Here is an 18,446-nt window from a genome sequence, read left to right on the forward strand (position 1 = left end):
AGTAAATGTGGGCCTGTTGCTGAGTATCCAAAATGCAGTCATGTAACCATGGGAGGGGTCATCGAAGAGCCTTGGTGCAGTGATTAGAGTGCATACTGAAGGCTACTTCTGCTGACTGCCTGCTGACTGCAATGTAGCAGTTCAAATCCTACCAGGCTCAAAATTGACTCAGCCTTCCATCCTTTCAAGGTGGGTAAAATGAGGACCCAGATTGTTGGGGGGCTATATGCTGACTCTGTAAAATTGCTTAGAGAGGGCTGTAAAGCACTGTGAAGCTGTATATAAATCTAAGCACTGTTGCTATTGCTATCATCAGAACTTTGAAAAGGGTTGTAAATAGCTTTTTGTGGTTTTGTGGTTCCATCGACAATGGTAAGTCAAGGACTACCTGAACCTTCTGCCAGGTTCCATTTCATAATTGTTGCTCATAAGTCATTGATTAGTCATAAATCAAGGACTCCCTGGACCTTATGAATGATTCCATTTCATCATTGTAGCTTATAAGTCATTGACAAGTATTAAGTCAAGGATTACCTGGACCTTCAACTTTTTCCATTTCATCATTGATGCTTATAAGTCATTTCTCTCTTCTGACTCTCATCAAGGAGTCCTACTTCACAGAGAAATAACCTACACTTGCTCCAGGAGGAATCCTCTGTTGTCCTCATGCTGCCTGCAACGTGGTGGCAGCTTATTGTAAATTGGTAAAACCTTTGGCATCTCTGCAGTTCTGTGGCTTTTCCTCTCATGCACTTTTGCAACTGGGGAGAAGAGAGGAGGGGGAAGTACTTATGGCTATGTGTGCTTGGTGCTTCACGTTGAGATTGTGGACACATGTTTTCTGCCGTGCTTTTCCTGTTGGTTTCTCAGCACAGATTCACATGGTTACAACTGTGAATGGTAAAGTTGATAAGGAGAGGCCTTGGATTGAGTTTAGAGCTTGGGATGATTAGCCAACCAAATAGATAGTTGTGTGTCATAGACTAATCATGAAAGTTTCAGGATCCAATTTGGATTGGTCACCGGGACCAGAGGTTTTGTCTTCTGAGCTTTTGGTTTTGGACACGTGCTGGAGTCCATCCTCAGGGAATTTCTCTCTAGAGTGTGCTAGAGAGAAGTTCCTTGAGCATGGGTTCCAGCATGAGTCCGAAAGCTCAGAAGACAAAACCGCTGGCCCCAGTAACCAGATTGTATTCGGCGACATTATCCTGGGACACCTATATTCACCTTCATTCAATAATGAAAGTATCACAAAATATTTTCATAGACTACTATAGACCAAAAGCAATTATCCAAAAATGTTAGATGGCTTGGTAGTTACCCCTAATTAGGGAAATTCATCATTCAGAATTGCTAGGATTCAGGTGGCATATACATTTAATAAATTTAATTTTTATACAACTATGTGAAATCACAGCTGCCAGGTCTTCAGCTGTTATTGTTGGCCTTTATATGCATCGAGTTCTTCCCAAGAATCTAGGATGTCATAACAAATCAACATATTATGTCCAAGCAGTGTGGCCTTTTGCAATTGACAAATGGAAATTTTGCCAATGTGCAAAATTTCCAAGTGCTGTACAATATTTTTGGGTACGGACACTAGTGTGCTGATAATGACTAGGACCACCACGGCCTATTGATGACATAATCTTTCAAATTTGATTTTTTTAGATGTTGATAGTTTGTGATATTATTATAGATAACAATAAATTGTAACCAGAATGCTAGCTGAGTTTGCTGATTTCTAAACAGAAGAGGTAAAGACAATCAGCAGACCTTAGAAATTGTCAATCTCTGTTAGATTTTGCTAGCTTTGAGGTAAATTTAAAATGACTAGCAAATGTCTCCATCTGCAGGATTTCACCTTCTGCTCAATTAAGGTGAAAATATACATAATATAATGATGCCAATCACTTCTGGATTTTGCTAACCTCTAGCAAAATAATAAATTATACTGATTGCCTTCAGATTAGATTAAATTAGATTGATTAGATTAGATTATCAAGGAAACAGGGACTACTATACCTCCATTTATATGGAGAAAAATAACAAATGAAAAAGACCTGCAAATAGAAGTAGAATAACTGTGGCCAAAGAAAGCGAAGATAGTATCAATAATAATAGCTGCCTTGGGTGCATTCCCAAAACATCTGGAGCACAAGTTGAACACCATAATGGACCGCACCCAGGCCTCCATCTATTTATTTACCATCCATCTTCCAACCGATCACCTGGCCAACATAAGATCTTCCCACCTAGTTGTGATCGTGGACATTTCTTTCCTCCCATTAGATCCTGGCTTATTGATTTTAACATCAATAGCACCCTGACTTTGTCATAGCTTTTTACCATTACATATTCGAGGTCGGATTTGCTCCAGCTGCGGGAATCCCCCCTCTCGCAGGCATGGCCCTTTGCCCCCTCCGGGGCCCACCTTGATGACGGGTTTGTGAACCCAGAGAGGTGGAGGAAGCGCAAACTTAGGGGGTTTTTAATGAAATGTTTTTTATCCTTTTTAGGGGGCTCCAGGGTGGGGGGGCAGGGGCGGGTGGGTCAGATCAGGAGCGATGTGAGAGCTGGGCCTCCAGGTGTGGTTGTGAGCAGAAGGAGCGGAAGGGAGGAGGAGGGGGAGGATATCATTCCTATACAGGGCTCTTTAATTCCAACGGTCGCAGGGAGGGGCAGATACGAGGACAGATTAAGAACTTATAGTCGGTTGGGAGACCGTGGTTGCTGGTTACACCCGGTCGCTTGTACCAATCCCCGCGGTCTAGGTGGTCAAGAGTTACAGACCCAGGGCCTGAGGCTGTTGTTATGCAATGCGAGGTCCGTTGTTAACAAGGCCCCCCTCATTCACGATCTAATTTTAGAGGGGGAGCCGGACCTCGCGGGAATAACGGAGACCTGGTTGGGCCACGAGGGAGGTCTTCCCCTCGTGGAAATGTGCCCACCAGGCTACCGAACATTTCACCAGCCCCGGGCCCAGGGAAGGGGCGGTGGGGTGGCAGTAATTATTTGGGAGGACTTAGAGCCGAGGGAGTCTACTGCGCCACAGACGTCCGGATGTGAATCCCTTGTTGTGAAATGGGGCCCTGGGAGACAGTTGGGCCTGCTGATAGTTTACCTGGCTCCTCGCTATACATCAGCGGCCCTGCCTGAACTCCTCGAGCTGATCGCATCGGTGGCGGTTGAGACCCCCAAACTTTTAGTGATGGGGGATTTTAACCTGCCATCGATGGGAGAAGCATCAGAGGGGGTTCGGGAGTTCATGGCTTCCATGACAGCCATGGACCTGACTCAAATGATTCAGGGCCCGACACACGAGGGAGGACACACTCTGGACCTCGTTTTTGTCTCTGGCCAGTGGTTGAGTGATCTGGGAGGAGGGGACTTAACCATCACTCCCCTGTCATGGTCAGATCACTCACTCCTTCGTCTTGACTTCCCTGGTGCTACCTCCCGCTGCGGGGAGGCGGAACCGGAAAGCACTAGATGGTTCCGCCCCAGGCGCCTGATGGAACCAGATAGGTTCCAGACGGAGCTTGGGCCACCTCCTGTAACCTTGACCCGCCCCCGGGTAGAGGACCTGGTGGTCGCGTGGAATAATGCGACTACCGGGGCCTTGAACCGGGTGGCGCCTTTGCGGCCTCTCCGGCGGCAACGATCCACCCTGGCCCCTTGGTTTACCGAGGAGCTGGGGGTGATGAAATGCCGCAAGAGACGTCTAGAGAGTCGTTGGAGATCCTCTCGTTCCGAACTTGATCGAACACAGGCACGAGCCCATTTAAGGACGTACCTTGTGGCATTGAGAGTGGCCAAACGCCAATATTGTGCCACTCTCATTGCATCCGCAGAGAACCGCCCTGCTGCCCTGTTTCGGGTGTCCCGCTCCCTCTTGTTTCAGAGGCCGCGGGAGGCCCCTCTACAGGGCAGAGCAGAGGAATTTGGGAAATATCTGCAGGATAAAATCGCTCAAATCCGGAAGGATTGGGTCCCTGTTAGTGGTCCAATGGAGACGTCCGTGGCGAGTCTTGAGGAATCGACCTGGGAGGAGTTTGACTTGGTTGCCATCGAGGATTTGGACAGAATGCATGGACGACTGCGACCCACCACATGTTTATTGGACCTGTGCCCCTCCTGGCTTGTACTGGCATCCTGGGAGGTTACACGAGACTGGCTCCTGGACCTAATGAACGCTTCGCTGAGCGAGGGGTCTCTCCCGGCCGCCTTGAAAGAGGCGGTGGTGAGACCCCTGCTCAAGAAGCCTTCCCTGGATCCTTTGGAGCTGGCCAATTATCGTCCTGTCTCCAACCTTCCCTTTTTGGCGAAGGTTGTAGAGAGTGTGGTGGCCTACCAGTTTCCACGGCATCTGGATGAAAATGATTATCTAGACCCTCGCCAGTCCGGCTTCCGCCCCGGTCACAGCATGGAGACGGCCTTGGTCGCATTGGTGGATGATCTCTGGAGGGCCAGAGATAGAGGTTGTTCCTCTATCCTGGTCCTATTAGACCTCTCGGCGGCTTTTGATACCATCGACCATGGTATCCTGCTGTGCCGGCTGGAGGGGTTGGGGGTCCGGGCCACCGTTTTGCGGTGGTTCGGCTCCTACCTTTCTGGCCGGATGCAGCGTGTGTTGGCAGGGGAGGAGAGGTCGACCCTACGCCCCCTTACTTGTGGGGTGCCACAGGGGTCGGTCCTCTCGCCACTCCTGTTCAACACATATATGAAGCCGCTGGGTGAGATCATCCGTGGTTTCGGGGTGCGATACCATCTGTACGCTGATGATACTCAGCTGTACTTTTCCACCCCGAACCACCCCAACGAGGCCATCGAAGTGATGTCCCGGTGTGTGGAAGCCGTACGGATCTGGATGGATGACAACCGACTCAAACTCAACCCCGCCAAGACGGAGTGGCTGTGGGTACCGGCTCCCCGGTTCAGCCAATTAATTCCATCATTGGCCATTGGGGGCATTCAACTTGCCCCCGTGGAGCGGGCGCGCAATTTGGGCGTCCTCCTGGATGCCCGGCTGTCCATGGATGACCATGTGACAGCCGTGGCAAGGGGGGCGTTCCACCAGGTTCGTCTGGTGCGCCAATTGCGCCCCCTACTGGACCGGGACGCCTTACGCACAGTCACTCATGCGCTGGTGACGTCTCGCTTGGACTACTGTAACGCTCTCTACATGGGGCTTCCCTTGAAATGCACCCGGAGGCTACAGTTGGTCCAGAACGCAGCCGTGCGGGTAATTATGGGGAGTACTAGGTACTCCCATGTGACACCGTTCCTGCGCGAGCTGCACTGGCTTCCTGTGGTCTATTGGGTGCGTTTCAAGGTTTTGATAACAATCTTTAAAGCGCTCCATGGCTCAGGACCTAGTTACTTGCGGGATCGTATTCTGCCCCATACATCCCTGCGACCAATCCGCTCGCACAGAGAGGGCCTCCTCCAGGTGCCGTCCACCAGACAGTGTCGGGGGGCGGCGCCTAGGAGTAGAGCCTTCTCTGTGGCGGGCCCAGCCCTGTGGAATGACCTCCCCCCGGATATTAGGAATACCTCTGACCTCCGCTCCTTTCGTGTAAAGCTCAAGACCCACCTTTTTCAAGTTGCTGGCCTGGCTCAACTTTGATCCAACTATATCGCTCCTGACGGGTTTTTTATTTGGGGTATTTTAATTGCATTCAATTTATTTAGGGGTTTTTAAACATTGTGTTTTTACTTGTTTTTATCTATCAGTTCACCTCCTCCTTGTATATGTCGTATATATGTCTTGGTATATGTTTTGTTTTATGTATGTCGATATATTTATTTCCTATGTTTTGTTGTACGCCGCCCCGAGTCCTTCGGGAGAGGGTGCGGCTAAGAAATAAATATTTATTTATTATTTATTTATTTACCATTGGCATTGACAAATTTGTCATCAGTCAATTGCAAAAAGGAGCTTTACTTGGAACAGCTTACATCTGGCCACGGTACCTATAACCCCATCAAACAATATCTGCCTACCTCAGATCCTTGGGAAGGATTCAATAGGTAGATAAAAATGCCAAATTCAATCTAAACATCTGGCTGACTGTGCAACCAACCATAATAATAATAATAATAATAGCATCTGACTGAGGAATTCTGGCAGTTAAAATCCAGACATCTTAAAGTTGCCAAGTTTTTAAAAAATACTGATTTGGATACTTTTATACCATTCTCTAAAGTCTATTCCCAGTATGGTACTTACTGTAGTTATTAATCTTAACTCTGTGCCTTCTGTCAATTATGATGAACTTTATATAGCGAATCCAAACAGAGGTGTAACACAATAGTTGATAGATTGGACTAAAAAGTTACATTTTTTTTGGTCAAGTCTTATTTTTAGATTTCTTCTGTATTGCCATCATTTCACTTCTCTTAGAAATGGTTCCAAGCTGGCCTGGGACCTTCTTTATTGCTGACACCCTCAAAATGCCGAGTATAAAAATAATTGCCAATAAACCTGCCCCTCCTCCATTTGTTTGATGATTCATAAGATAATGAGCAGAATTTCTGTGACTTGGGCATGCTACCACTGTATTATTCTTCATGGGGAAAAAAAAAAACATCTCGGCATGAAGCCACTACAGCTAACAAGGCCCAGGAACCAGGAGGCTGTGAGTCTACCAATGGGAAAAATGACTCACCTCCAGTGGTTCAAGTGGAAAAGTGGATTTACAGCAAATAAATTTGCACAGTTGCTGAACAGAGTTGACATGAGGGATCACAGAAATGCATTGCCAACTTAGGAATGCTGCGAAGGCCACTCAAAATAGGAGCCTCAGTTCAATGTGTACTTCAGAGTTGTTTAACAAGGATTCTCAGTACACCTTAATGCTCCATATGCATCTCCTATAAGCAGTGAAACATTTTCTTTCTGTTCTAGTGAATGGTCAGGTCAGCTCACACAGCGGGCCTAAAACTGCAGGATGTATAGATAATGATAGCTTTTTAGTCAGGCAGCCTTCTAAGTTGCTTCTGTCTCCTTTTGTTATTTAATAGAGATTGCAGGAAGCTTGATAGGGTTCCAATAAGAAACTGCTGCCAGCTATATTATGTATTGTATGATACATAATACAATACAATGTCTGTGTGTATACACAGAAAATATGATTTTAAAAAGTTGCCTATCTCCAAGGAAAAGAAAAAACAATGAAAACTAGATTCAGTGGGCAATATTTAAACATAAAAAAGATTGCTTATGAATGCTATATCAAAGATCTGTTCTCCCACCCTCCATTCACCCTCAGTATCAATGATTTACTAGTTCTTTGCTACAAAATGGCTGTTAAGAAGGTATTTTACTGCTGGACCCCTAGCTGATCATTGTCTGATGTATATCGAGTTAAACCTGAAGGCTTGGTTCACAAACACCATATCACTCATACAAAGACACAAGGCTGGCCTCAGATTAAATTGGCATCTCAGTAAAATAAGCTGTGTTAGATTTCTTGATATACAGATGGACCACAGGTTTCCTATGCAGCTACAGGGAGCATTTAATAATCATCCTGTACAGGTTTTCCACAATGTTTTCTGATTAAGTCAATGTCATTATTTTAAACATTTCTCCAAATCCCAGAATATTATTATATTGCATGTCTTGTGAAAAAAATTAAATTGCTTGCTCACAGACCCGTGTTAGGAATCAGCTGTAGAGAGGGATACTGCATATTTTCCACTTATAGGAGGAAACAAGCAACAGATAGGCCTGCACTGAAGGGACTGAAAAGTAAAACTGAATGTTTGCAATTCCTGAGCTTCAATATTCCATAGACTTCTTCTGAATGCTACTGTATGCCGAAGCATAGCAATATCCATAGGCAAACCTGAGTTTCCTTTGGATGGAAGAAAATGGACATTCATAATATGGTATAGACCTGATGTTCAGAACTTTTCCCTCTTTGACTTATGGCTGTACACAGAGACATGATTTTGTTTTAATTAAATGTTGGTAATCCGCCTTATATGAAAAGATCTCATCCAGGACACATTCAGCAGAAGTTGAATGTTGATACCAATATATACAAATATGAATTTATAACGTCTCTCTCAAGACTCCACAGTAGAAACAGACCTAGAAATACACTTCTGAAGAAATTTGATTCAGAACAATGCTGGGATATAGAAATGTGGACAAATTAGCTATGATGATGCTATTACAAATGGGAAACTCACTGTGAGTTATTCAATCTATTTAACATTCAGGGTGGGTGGGAAATACATCCCAGGGACATTAGGAAGTTCTTGCCTCTCCCAGAATTTCCATTAATGTTGGAGTGAAGCTGCAGTGATTCATTGGTTGGGTTCATACATTGTGCTTAGACAGGGTCTACTGTGGTTTATTGTGTTGGAAGAAATGTCCTTCTGGGTTCAGTTCCAAGTGGGGTAAAAGACACTGGAAAAATGGAGGCTGTTTGGAAAGATGGTTTAATGGTGGACAGGATCACATGGCTTGAGTTCCTGAACAGCAAAGGTGATCACATGCTTCCAGATGTTGGGTAAAGAAGAAAAAGAGACCGAGATGCTGAAAGTCCCTGCTTTTATGCCCACCCTGGCCCAGTGACGTGTGGTGAGGTTTATGGCTGGTGAGGCTGGTGACGTCATCAGGAAGGCGGGGAATGGGACCACGTGTGCTGGAGGCTGAGGCTGCCTCAGCCTCCAGCACACGTGATCCCATTCCCCGTAATCCAGGAGCGCCGACAACATTTCTGCCTCCGCAGCTCGCGGGCGCGGATGGACGGAGGTAGCCAGAGTGGCGCCGTGGCAGTCCGGCGGGCGAGCGACCGAGGATCAGGCTGCCTGATCCTCCATCGCTCGCTCGCTCGCTCTTTCGTCCGCCTGGATGATGAAGCCACGAAAGCGACAGTCATCAGCCGGACAGATGTATATAATATTATAATATTATTTATATTTATATATATATATATATATATATGTATGTATGTATGTATGTATGTATGTATGTATGTATGTATGTATATATATATATATATATATATATATATATATATATATATATATATATATATATATATATATATATATATATATATATTATATAATATTATATACTATTATTTGATGAAGAGAGGTGAGGCTCTGCCTCCCCTGCCTCCCCTGACCACACGTCCCTGCTCTGGCCTTTGATCTTGATATTGTAGTCTGATTGGTTGTCAGACTCCCATGGGGCCATGCAGGGGCAACTTTCTAGGCTGTGTTTTGAGTCCAAGTTTGGTTGAGTATTGCTTCTTCCTAGGTGCCCCGTGGTGAGATGGGTAAAGGGCTAATACTATCATGCCTTAATCCCATCACCCTGGAGCTGAAGGGGGAGATCTTTGTTATGCAGAATAGACTAGCTCAGGTATTTTAATGGCCCATTGACAAAGGTGGGGGCTATTAAGAGTGAGTCTGTTTCCTATCTAAAACATGTTTCTCCATTTCTTATCCAGGGAAATATAATATTCTGCTTTTTTCAATATTTCCCAGGACATTTCATTTTTCTAGGAACAGGAGTGGGTTTTAATTTCCTACAATTGAATAAACAAATGCACACTATGCTAAGGCAGAAAAAAACCCACACATTGACAAGTCTGGCGCCATGGGCACACAAGGCCATTGCCTTGTGTGCCCATGCAAAATGCAGAAGGGGCTACCTTCCCTCTGTTTCTAATGTCTCCTTGAGAGCTGCTTCACAAGTTGTTTTGATGAGTTTGTAAAGGTCTAATTAAAATAGATTATGCACCAACCCTTTCTAGGAGGAGCATGATTTTGTATAGTAAAACTAGACTTTGTATAGTAAAACTAGTCTAATTGCATTGTGACTGGCTGGGTCTTCCCTTAATTGTAATGTATTCCATCAGTGTTTTGAAGACTGCAGAAATACCTTTACCCGTTTAGGGGCTAATTAGGTAATGGTCATTGGCACCACAGTACCCCATTAGTAGCAGGCAATTTGTGGAAGGGCAGCCTGATGGGTCAAGCTGCAGGTGCAGATGGCCTATCCACAGGGCTTCTGCCACATGCACTACAAGGCATTTTAATTAGCCACATGACCTTGATCTTCATTGAAATGTGCTGATACTCTCATCCATCTCTCTCTAGTTGTTCTTCTGCGTTGATGGTAATTAAACTCATTTTTTTAAAAAAAAAAAACCTTAAACACTAGTTCAAAAGGCAACCCAGATTGAATAATGAATTCACTGGCCTCGATGTGTAAACAGTAGCATTACTTCTTACGGCTGTCATCATCGTGTGGAAAGCAACTTGAAACATGCCTTCTTTTGGTGAAAGAAGGTGTATAAAATAAAAAGTTGTGAAATAGAAAGCATAAAACCCAAGATGTAATAGTAAAAGATAACATGCATAAAAAGTATATCTCCCCCTTCCCTTCTGGAAACCGAGGTAGCACAATACTTCTTTCTAAAATCCGCTCCACAATTAAATGTATTCTATGGTATGAAGTAGGACAGGGGGAAAAAAGTTGAGTGCAAAGAGAGGAGAGATTGTAACTGAAGCTGGGAAAAATATCAATTGTAGATTTTGTTCAGAGAACACAATGAGCTTACAGGGGGAGACATTTTTGGTAAACTCCTTATCCTTTCTCTGTGTTTAGATGATCTCTATCTTCTCTGCTACTTTTTGGGGAAAAAAGTCATTTCCCCATATTTGGTGTTCCGTTTGGTGTTCCGTGAGTATGATGTGTGAACCCAACTTTCAGATTTCTAAACCATGATTCATTTTCTAGTGCAATATGTGAGCCCAGCTAGTCATGACTTACTACTGGAGAAACTGTAGCTTAGTGCACTGCATCAGACAATCTTCCTTATGGTTTAATTTTAGAGCCTGTTTTCCAAAATCTGAGCAATTTGTGGTGGTGTTCCAGTGAATAGGAACTTGCATGCAGGCTTTTTGTTTTGAGCTGTCCCCTTTATTACCTGAATTAACTTTATGATTCAACAGCTACTGAAATTCAACAGGTATAGCTTTTCTCATCATTGTATTCCCCATTCTAAATAAAATTACGCTGGATGAATTATTACTTGCCTTACAGCTGTTAAACTTTTCTGCCAGGAAAAGAAAATGTATCTGTCCTAAATATTACACTTGAGGGAGGTAAGTAGGAAGTATTTGACACCTGAATCTCAATTTAAATAAATGTGGTTCAAAATTATAATTTCTAGTCACAATATGCAATAGAAGATGACTCATTAAGACACCTGCTTTGCATGCGTTTGCCAGAACATTAAAGCAACATGTGCTATTTTCTAGACCACCTACCAAGACAAAGATGAGGTAACTTTGCTGTAACTAAAATATCAGTCCATAATGTCAATCGGGACAGTCTCCAACTAGAAATAAAACAAACATTAACAGATGTTATGATTAGCCAGAATGAAGTTCTAGGACAATAGGGTGTCAGGAAGTCCATATTTTAGAAACTTTGACTCAGGAAGTACTTGGTAGTAATTCATGTTGCACTTAATTCAATTTATTGCTTTTGGTTAAATATGCTTAGCATTACAGTGTAGGCAGGTACACAGAGAACAGTTTATGACATATACCTGACTATATATCATTATATCACATAATGATATATCTTTAAACTCAGAGGATATAGCTATGTGATCTTCCAACAACAGTTCAATCTCTAACATTTTGCTATTAGCAGATACTTCTCTAAATCAGTGCTACATAGTTTGATTCAAAATTAAAGTATTTTATGTGATAGAATAAACAGATAATAAATAATAAATAAATAGAACCAGAATCAATATTCAATATAAATTTAGCTGTTCCTTTTTGAAACTAATAAGCAGCATTTTTCTTGTCTTAGATGTTTTAGAACTGGACTTTTTTAGGCATGAGACATTTTGGCATCACCATCATTCAAAATATATGTGCTCTGTTGTTTAAATAATGATAATATATCAATAATATTCTGATGGCCTTATAGCCTTATTTCAAATATTCAGACATCAAAAGTAGTCTTCATGGATTGTGAATTAAACATTATGAGATTATTGGCAACTGACATGACATCCATCTGTGTGAATGCATAAGATCAGTGTGCATCATATTATGCCAAGTGATCTGTGGTTTTAATTACATATCATAATCAGTGGATTTGCACATGTAATAACATTATATGAGGAGTTATGTCTTCTTAAGCAGCTTTGGAATGGAGAAGCTGCTACTTACCTCTAAATCCAGATTCCATCTGTGCGTTACTTTTCTTTGAATGATTATTACTACATCATGCAATGGCCTGCTCTTCATTACCTACCTAATTAAAAAGTAGGACTAAATTAACCAATTACACTAAGTGGGTTTATTCATAAATTGTCAAAATAGGTGAGAATTTACCTAAAAGTTAAAATAATGGTTATAGAGGAGCATTTGAAGAAATAAGTTCAAAATTGCTGGCTTCACAATTAAACCATTATTTTCGTATATAGCATGAAGGTTTTTTTTTAAAAAAAAACATTTGGGGTACCTATCCCCTATTTGATAGCTATGGCCTAAAATGCCAAAATTTTAACTTTTCAGTATTGAAATCAGTGAATTATTCATGGAAAATTATTGTGAAAAAATGTTTTACTTGCTATGATCTATTATAATACAATTAGCTTTGAAGCTTTCACCAAAAAGCACATCTCAATAAAGTATTTACATAACCTTCATTGAAAAGAATGAACAATAGGCATTGATATCAGTTTTATGTATGTATGTATGTATGTATGTATGTATGTATGTATGTATGTATGTATGTATCATGTATTATGTATGTATGTGTGTTTATTTACTTCTATATCACCCCTCACACTATCAAGCAACTCGGGCTTACAACAACCCACAAGTACAGCAGTGCACATTTATTATTTATATTCTGATTAAGAAGAGTGGAATTATGCCCAATACTTTTTAGCGACTTAGACAAAAACTTTCCAAAAATGATACTAAGCTCAGTTAATACTTATCTGCTGCAACAGTCAGTACTCTAGCTAGGGTAGGCTACATGTCTGAATTGTCAACAGATTTGCAAATCCAATATTTTCCAAGACTGTCATATCTTATGTAACATAATTCAGGTGCAAGACTCCAGAATATTCATCAGCAGAATTACATTCATCTGAATGTGCTGTTTCCTACTGTTGATCTTTATCCTACCTATATTGTCTTTACTTCAAACTGACTGACCTGCAAGGTAATGTGTGGCAAAGCCCAGAAGAGTTTATGCATTCCAGTGTTGTCAGAAGAAAGAGAAAACACTTCTTACCAAGAATGTCTTCAGTCACTGGCTTCAAAATGGCAGACACAACCAGGCAATCAACGCCCACATTCTTTTGATAGTTGGTTCATGCATGCTGTGGCCACCTTGAGTTGTGAAAATAAAGGTAGGCTTTAACTCATGCTCTGGCTGTTTCAAAGGCACCCTTTTCTACTTGATGGAGTCCATGACAAAAGTTAAGCTCACAATATGTCTTTATCAAAAGATTAAGAATCTTTTTTACAGTTGTCACTACTGAGATACATGAAACATTGCCCAAAGAATTGGAATCTCTGATAATGTCCCCTCAATGACTGCATGTTCTTAAAAACATTTAAATGGTATTGATGAATTTGAGGGTGATTAATCAAAAAGTTTTATTTAGGTTCCATGAAACTCCCCAAAGATATTCGAAAGGATGGATATAACATTTTCTCTGTTGAGGATGTAAAAAAATGTACGGTTTCATTGACTCACATGATATGGTGTTGCAAATTTTTGACACTTTTAAAAAATAGAATGTTAATGTATTTAAGTAGACTTCTGGAGAAATCTTTAAATATTAAATACTTTAATGCAATGTTTCTATACCACAGTTCTGGAATCTGACTGTCTATGAGGAATTATGGTTGTATCGTGTAAGGGAGATGACAAAAATAATATTGGAAAATTGGAAAAGTGACATTATTCCAGACATTAAGAATTGGCTTTTGGAAACATGTAAATCTTTTTCGCCCTGGAAAGGGCTACTAAGGAAACAATATGCTCTTCTTTGGCAAAGATTTTATGATATTTTACAATAATCTTTTGTACTGATTATAATAGAGTATTACAAAGGTATATATTGCACACTTTCTGTAACTAAACTAGTGACTAAGTTCAATATAGAATGTACAGAGTTTTTTTTCCTTTTTAACTGTTTTTACATTTTGAGTTGTTTAGTTTAATTTTGTTTTTGTTGTGTAGTCTGGTATTCCGTTGATATTTTGTAATAAATAGTAAATAAATTAATTTAAAGAGGAAAAAGGATTACTTAAGCTTCTCTCATTCATGGACTACAGAAGAGATGAAATCAGGACAAAGGTTGATATTGCCTGGGTTTGCTTAAACCTTGGTTAGCTGGAAGTAGGGAACATACCATCCAAATATCTGACGTGTTATCCCAAGACTGGATTTTATTTCCTTGATGTTTCACTTCTCATCCAAGAAGCTTCTTCAGTTCTGACTGACCTCTGAACTGAACTGAATTGTCTTCAAGGAAAAACAAAGTCCAGTTGTCTTTTGAAAAAAAAACACTTTTTGAACAACCATGACCTGGATGACTGAGAATCTCCATAGATATCTGGCATGCTAGCATTCCTTCTGCTCCTCTCACCTTTGATGCAGGAACATTGGTCATGCTATTGAAGGAAAGAGAAGAAGATACATTGACCTTATCTGTAACTATTCTGCTTGACCTTTCAGATAAATCAGTGCCACTTCTAATACGGTATACATAGCATAGTGTTATAAGCAAGTGCTATGATTTTATGGATAAACATGGGGTGCTCCAGATCCACTTTTAAAAGGAATTCCATAGGAATTCCTATAAACTCTATCAGCAGCAGTTTGTGGGTTAAATCAGATAACACGGCCTCTTATAAGATTATTAGCCACATCAGGCGATTACATTCTTATCTCTTCATAGCATTTCTCACATGTTTGGTCTTTTTTCCCTTCATTAGCAGAAGTTAATTCCTAGCTAAGATCTTTTGCTTTCAGTACCCTAAACCACTACAGTGGATTTATTATGCAGATTGGAAAATGTATTATGTAAAACACTCACCAGCTATAATCCAATATAGGGAAAATTATAGAACGATAAACAGTGACTGGGAACTGGTACTATATGCCTTGCTTTATATGGATGTTTAAAAGAAATATATTCCCAGTAAAACAAAATTAAGCAATAGAAAAAGAAAAGTAATTTAAGTATTGTCCTTTACCCTTCTACATAGAAATAAATTCTATTTACTCAAGAATAGAATAGAATACAATGGAATAGAATAGAATAGAATTCTTTATTGACCAAGTGTGATTATGGTATATAGGAGTATGCATTGTTTATGTATGTGAGCCTGCATACCTGTGTAAGGATTTGGAGAACAAATCTCTCACCATCATTATTTTGTAATACTGCCTTAGGGTGCTAGCAAACCTACATTAGAGAATGAAAATGGTTCTTGGGCCATGTATGAAAAAAGCTATGGTGAGTTCTGTAATATTGGCTTCATGATTAGTGATGTGATTACATTATGTTAACATTCCTCTTGAGGCAAATGATTTCAGAGCATTATTCCAGGTGTACCAAGAAGAAGCCAGAAAAAGCAGGCTGGAATTTAAGCAGGCCTAACTTTACCTAATGAAAAGAGCACCTGGAGAAGACCATTTTTCTAAGTGATGAGAGGCAGCTGTCATCTTCAGCACATGTTAAATAACATCTTCCTTTCTAGTTATAGACATTTGGATACTGCATTTAAATCCTGAGATACTGCACTATACACTCTGTTACAGTTGCAGAGAATTGTGTGAATTTTTTACATTAACAAAATCTTTCTTTCTTTCTTTCTTTCTTTCTTTCTTTCTTTCTTTCTTTCTTTCTTTCTTTCTTTCTTTCTTTCTTTCTTTCGAATAACCGAGACCTGGTTGGGCCACGAGGGAGGTCTTCCCCTCGTGGAAATGTGCCCACCAGGTTATCGAGCATTTCACCAGCCTCGGGCCCAGGGAAGGGGCGGCGGGGTAGCAGTGATTATCCGGGAAGACTTAGAGCCGAGAGAGTTCACTGTGCCACAGACATCCGGGTGTGAGTCCCTTGTCGTGAGATGGGGCCCAGGGAGGCAGTTGGGCCTGCTGATAGTATACCTGGCTCCTCGCTATACGTCAGCGGCCCTGCCTGAACTCCTCGAGCTGATCTCATCGGTGGCGGTTGAGACCCCCAAACTTTTAGTGATGGGGGATTTTAATCTGCCGTCGATGGGAGAAGCGTCTGAGGGGGTTCGGGAGTTCATGGCTTCCATGACAGCCATGGACCTGACCCAGTTAATTCAGGGCCCTACTCACGAGGGAGGCCACACGCTGGACCTTGTCTTTGTCTCTGGCCAGTGGATGAGTGATCTGGGAATAGGGGATCTAGACACTATTCCCCTGTCATGGTCGGATCACTCACTGCTCCGGCTGGACTTCCCTGGTGCTACCCCCCGCCGCGAGGAGGCGGAACTGGAAGGTATTAGATGGTTCCGCCCCAAGCGCCTGATGGAACCGGATAGGTTCCAGACGGAACTTGGGCCACCTCCTGTGGACCTGACCCGCCCCCGAGTAGAGGACCTGGTAGTCGCATGGAATAGTGCGGCTACCGGGGCCCTAGACCGGGTGGCGCCTTTGCGGCCTCTCCTGCGACGAAGAACCACCCTGGCACCTTGGTTTACCGAGGAGCTAAGGGTGATGAAACGCCACAAGAGACGCCTAGAGAGTCGTTGGAGATCCTCCCGTTCCGAATTTGACCGAGCACAGGTACGAGCATATTTGAAGACGTACCTTGTGGCACTAAGAGCGGCCAAACGTCAACATTGCGCTGCTCTTATTGCGTCTGCAGATAACCGCCCTGCCGCCCTGTTTCGGGTGACCCGTTCCCTCTTGTTTGAGAGACCACGGGAAGCCCCTTTACAGGGTAGAGCAGAGGAGTTTGGGAATTATCTACAGGACAAAGTCGCTCAAATCCGGATGGGATGGACCCCTTTCAGTGGTTCAGTAGAGACGCCCGTTGCGAGTCTTGAGGGACCGCTTTGGGAGGAGTTTGACTCGGTTGCCATCGAGGATTTGGACAGGTTGCGTGGACGTCTGCGACCCACCACATGTTTATTGGACCCGTGTCCCTCCTGGCTTGTACTGGCATCCTGGGAGGTCACGCGTGACTGGCTCCTGGGCCTGGTGAACGCCTCGCTGGGTGAGGGGTCTCTACCGGCCGCCTTGAAAGAGGCGGTGGTGAGGCCCCTGCTCAAGAAGCCTTCCCTGGACCCAACGGACCTAGTCAATTATCGTCCAGTCTCCAACCTTCCTTTTTTGGCGAAGGTTGTAGAGAGTGTGGTAGCACAGCAGTTCCCACGTCACCTGGAGGAAAATGATTATCTAGACCCGCGCCAGTCCGGCTTCCGACCCGGTCACAGCACGGAGACGGCCTTGGTCGCATTGGTTGATGATCTCTGGAGGGCCAGAGATAGGGGTTGTTCCTCTATCCTGGTCCTATTAGATCTCTCGGCGGCGTTCGATACCATCGACCATGGTATCCTGTTGCACCGGCTAGAGGGGCTGGGAGTCAGAGGCACCGTTTTACGGTGGTTTGGCTCCTACCTCTCTGGTCGGACGCAACGTGTGTTGACAGGGGAGCAGAGTTCGACCCGGAGGCCACTCACATGTGGAGTGCCACAGGGATCGGTGCTCTCGCCTCTCCTGTTCAACACATATATGAAACCGCTGGGCGAGATCATCCGTGGTTTTGGAGTGGGATATCATCTGTATGCTGATGATACTCAGCTATACATTTCCACTCCGAACCACCCCAATGAGGCCGTCGAAATGATGTCCCGGTGTCTGGAGGCCGTACGGGTCTGGATGGATGGCAACCGACTAAAACTCAACCCTTCCAAGACGGAGTGGCTGTGGCTTCCGGCCTCCCGGTTCAACCAGGTGCTTCCATCTCTGGCCATCGGGGGCGTCCAACTAGCCCCCATGGAACAGGTGCGCAATTTGGGCGTCCTCCTGGATGCCCGGCTGTCCATGGATAACCATGTAACAGCCGTGGCAAGGGGGGCGTTCCATCAGGTTCGCCTGATGCGCCAATTGCGCCCCTTATTGGACCGGGATGCCCTACGCACAGTCACCCATGCGCTAGTGACGTCTCGCCTGGATTACTGCAATGCTCTCTACATGGGGCTTCCCTTGAGATGCACTCGGAGACTACAGTTGGTCCAGAACGCGGCCGCGCGGGTGATTATGGGGAGGACTAGATACTCCCCTGTAACACCTCTCCTGCGCGAGCTGCACTGGCTTCCTGTGGTCTACCGAGTGCGTTTCAAGGTTTTGATTATGATCTTTAAAGCGCTCCATGGCACAGGGC

The sequence above is a fragment of the Natrix helvetica genome (genome assembly GCF_964273705.1).
Source record: "Natrix helvetica genome assembly, chromosome: 1".
In the NCBI taxonomy this organism is placed as follows: Eukaryota; Metazoa; Chordata; class Lepidosauria; order Squamata; family Natricidae; genus Natrix; species Natrix helvetica.